This window comes from Cupressus sempervirens, chromosome 5, assembly GCF_028749045.1.
Source record: "Cupressus sempervirens isolate cs-2001-9-10 chromosome 5, ASM2874904v1, whole genome shotgun sequence".
NCBI classification, from domain to species: domain Eukaryota; kingdom Viridiplantae; phylum Streptophyta; class Pinopsida; order Cupressales; family Cupressaceae; genus Cupressus; species Cupressus sempervirens.
This window is the reverse complement of record NC_143122.1, coordinates 273,205,345-273,209,737: the sequence shown is the minus strand read 5'-3', so window position 1 is coordinate 273,209,737 and position 4,393 is coordinate 273,205,345. Positions and strand designations below refer to the sequence as shown.

Here is a 4,393-nt window from a genome sequence, read left to right as displayed (position 1 = left end):
GCCATTAATGGACTCTCTCAATAAGAAGCTCTCTTGTTGAGTGGCTTTATCTAAATGGATAGGATGTATGCTCAATATGCTTCCGAAGGCTTCAATGGATGATTGTGGATTTTTGGTGTGGATAGATGGCTTTAGTATGGATTTTCCTCTCAAAATAGCATTATAACTTTACTTCATGGATTGTGTTATTTTGCAAAGGGGAAGGATCCAATTTATAGGCAAGTGGCTTGAGGAATTGAGGGCTAAGATGCAAGGATGGGAAAAAGCTCATGGAGGGCTTAGATTGCATGAGAGGAGAGCACATGGATTGTGCTTCCTTACAACCAATCAAGGAGTGACATATGTCACATGGTGAGAGGATGGAGGAAAGGGGAAGGATGAGTCAACAAAGGAGGCTCAAGGGATAAAATCTTCATAAAGACCCTTCATAAGTGCTTTGTAAGAACATTTATGACTTTGTGGGCTTTATAAAGTTTTGTGGTTGAAGATATTTGTGAGAGATACCATGAAATTCGAATTTGAGGGTTTAGTGGGGTTTTAAGCTTGCTTAGGGTTGAAAAATGATTAGAGGAAGGGTTAGAGATGGCTTAGGACTAGGCAAGTGGATGGCAAGTGGATTGCAATTAATGAGGGTCGGTGAAGGAGGAGATATTTGTTAACTTTACCTTGAGTTAGCAAGTCTTAACCCATGTTTATGGAATGTGACAAGGTTAGGAGGGGATTAGGCTTAGGGTTAAAGACATCTTCTAGAAGAGTCTAGGCTTTGGATGAGGATGAAGACTTTCTAGAAGAGTCTAAAACTTCCTAGGATAAGATTTTATGAAATAAATAAAGTTTTATTTATTTCAAGGGTTTGGGTTGAGGAGATATTTATTAAAATATTTTTAATAAACATGAGGATTAATATTTAATCTTGATTAAATATTTTGAGTTGGGATTAGGGGTAGGAAATGATGAGATTAGCCTTTAATTGAAATTAAAGAAGGATTAGAAGATTTTGGAAGAGGTTATTGGTCTTAAGGAAATTGGCCAACTTTTGGGAAAAAATAAATTAATTATTTATTTTGGGATTTTTGGTCAATTTATTAATTAAATAATTAATAAATAAGGAAATAATGTTTAAATAAGATTTAAACATTTTTGGGAGGGATTCCTTAATTAAATATTTTTAATTAAGATAAAGGGATTTAATGGCATAAAAATAAATAAATTAATTAATTATATAATTAATTAATAAATGATGATGTCATCAGGACTTTTTCAAAAAATAAAAATACTTTATTTTCTAAAGGATTTTTGGTCAATTTATTAATTAAGTAATTAATAAATAAGGAAATAATGTTTAAATAAGATTTAAACATTTTTGGGAGGGACTCCTTAATTAAATATTTTTAATTAAGATAAAGGGATTTAATGGCATAAAAATCAATTAATTAACTAATAATTAATTAATTAATTAATGATGATGTCATCAGGACATTTTCAGAAAATAAAAATACTTTATTTTCTAAAGGATTTTTAGGTGTCTACATGATTATTTAACACTTTAGCCTAGGAATCAAGCCTTAATGTGTGATGTTTAAGCTGTCAACTGCAAAAAAAAATGTAAGAATTATTTTCAAGATGGCTCCAAATTATAGAATCTGGAAAATTCTCGTTTGTTCTTCCTCATATCATGTTTGATAGGTTTATCTTCACATTTCTCCACTATGCCACATTGGTGGAATCTCTTCAGTGTTGGCCATTGTACTAGTAGGAGGATGTCATATCTTTATACCCAAGTTTGAAGTAGCTTTTGCTCTATTTGCAATACAAAGATACTCTGTATGTGCAATGATCATTGTACAAACTATTCTTTCTGATATAGTTACATTTTGTATCAATTTGAGGTACACTAATAATTATTTTTACTTGCGTAACTGAATTCTCTTACTAAAAACATAAAAATTAAAATGTTTTTTTCAAACCATTCCAAAGTTAAAACTCTCTTGGAAAAACATGGTTTCTTTTGTTTGTTAAAACCTAGTAAAAATAAGAGGTTTTATCAATATGTAGTAAAGTCGTAGTAAGAAGAGATGTAGTCACTAGTAATCTTTTGAAAAATGTGGCTACACACAAGTTAGAACCAAACCCAAGTGTTGAGCAGAAGGAACATTTGTCGAGCAATGATTCTTTGTGGAATAGAAATCTCAGCTATATTGTCAACAGGAAGATCAAATACTAACCATATATATCACTATAATAGTTGTACTTGAAAAATTTCTTTGTATGTTTGTTTCTTTTGTAAAACTATAATGTTTGTAAAGGCTAAAAATGAACTTGCAGGAATAAATATAATTTGGACACTACTAATTGTCTATCCCTCGTGCTTTTGTATTAGAAGAAACAAAGAAGAATCAACACTATACTTTTCAAGTCTTGAGAAGATACTTAATGGAGCTGGAAGCGTGTCACCACAACTTATCAAGAAAGTCATTGAAATTTTTCCAAGAGCTCAGATCTTTTCAGCGTATGGTTAGTGTACAATCTACTTTAATAATAGGAAAGGGAGATGACATAATCATTGAAAACTCTCCCATTTAATGATTTCTATTAACCTTTATGTCATGTTATTTTCTTTCATGTAGTTGCATTCATTTACCTATTTCATATTACTTCCTAAGGAGACCTAATTCTACTTATTTTTCTAATTTCTTGTTTGTTATTATTTTAGAAAAGGTATGATAGAGGCTTGTTCCTTAATTACTTTCACTCTTGCCCATGATCCAATCATTTAACAAGGTAGTTTTACCAAAATATAGGATTATTCCATGGATCCAGTTGATCATAATAATTTTCAAGATCATCAAATAGGAGTTTGTGTGGGAAAGCCTACTCCTCATGTGGAAATATAGATAGAACATAGTGATGAATGTCTTGAAGCTAATAACTTATACAATGTGTGGACTATAATGACAAGAGGCACACATGTGATACTGAAGTATTGGGGCCAAAATGATTCAACCACAATAGCATTGAATGAAAACGGATGGCTAAATATAGGGGCTCTTGGATGGATTGATGAAAAGGGAAGATTATGGCTTCTTGGCTGATCTAAAGACATGATTAAAAGTGGTGGAGAAAATGTTTCTCCTTCCAAGGTGAGTGTTTCTCTTATAGCTCAATGCCAACTTATAATAACATCATCTATTGTAAAATTGCACCCATAAAATTGTATTGTTCTATTATGGCAGTTTATTCTATTATTGGTCTGGATATGTTCACCTCTGCTCAATTACTTTTGGCACTTTTTGGTTCTTTTTAAAATCTCCCATCTACAAAAACTTAAGTTGTTTCAAACAAAAGCACTTCAACTTTAGCTACTGAGCATAATTTTCATTGATGGTCAAGATGATACTCATCTATTTCATATATGCTAGTAAATAATTTTCTACCATCACAGGTGGAGAAGATCCTATTATAGCATCCAAGGATTTTGGTAGCTATCATTATTAGAATCCTAGATCCAAGGTTTATTGAAATTTTTACTGCATGCATCCAACTATGGGATGGTTGGCACTAGGAACATCAAAATTTTGCAATGCAGAACAATGTAGCTATGAATGAGCACAAAAAATTGTCCCCAATGCTGCTACAATTATTTTGTAAACAACAAGGACTTTCTGGGTATGCCTCTCCTATCAACCTGTTTAAAAATTGTAGATTATGTGGCTATATTCTTTATAACATAGCCTTATATGTTGGAAAATCTTCAATGGAGACATAATCAACAAGATTGTATCCAAAATCAACTGTATATGTTTTGTAATTAATATTTTAGATTATTTTCAAAAATTTATTATTGGATTTTCTTCCCACACCTTAGAAATGGTTTGTGCTTTGTATAAACAAGTTTAAGTCACCAAGGATGTTCTTCCCACAAAAAGAGCCATTTCCAAGAACCACAATAGGAAAAATCAAGAGAGATGCACTGAAGAGAGAAAATATTTTGAGACTTCAACCCTATTCAAAATTGACAGTAGCTAGAAGTAGCTTGTAGAGTACAATATTTCTTTTGATTTTTGACAAACTCTCTTCTATTCACTTTTGTGTGTTATGAATAAAATAGAAGACAAAATTCCCAAATAAATTAGAGTATCAATTTTGCTAATTGAACAACTAAATCTGAGATGATTTAGGGCCCACCCAGATTTGAACTAGGGAAGCTCGTATAATATATGTTTTTAGAAAATGATCCTAATTGGAGTGTTTCAAGTTGGATATAGTTGATTTGAATAACTATAGGAATAAGTCCCATAATTCTCTAAAGCCCTAGTCATGCCTAAAGTATGACAATATTTCTAGGGAACCAAAAACCTAGAATTGGAAGGGATGTGGTCTAGGCCACCTAACC

General features: G+C 31.7%; 1 pseudogene; it reads left to right on the top strand.

Moving 5' to 3' along the window:
• The first annotated feature begins 1,575 nt into the window (after nt 1–1,575).
• Nucleotides 1,576–4,039, top strand: LOC149555629 (2-succinylbenzoate--CoA ligase, chloroplastic/peroxisomal-like; annotated as a pseudogene).
• Nucleotides 4,040–4,393: the final 354 nt, after the last annotated feature.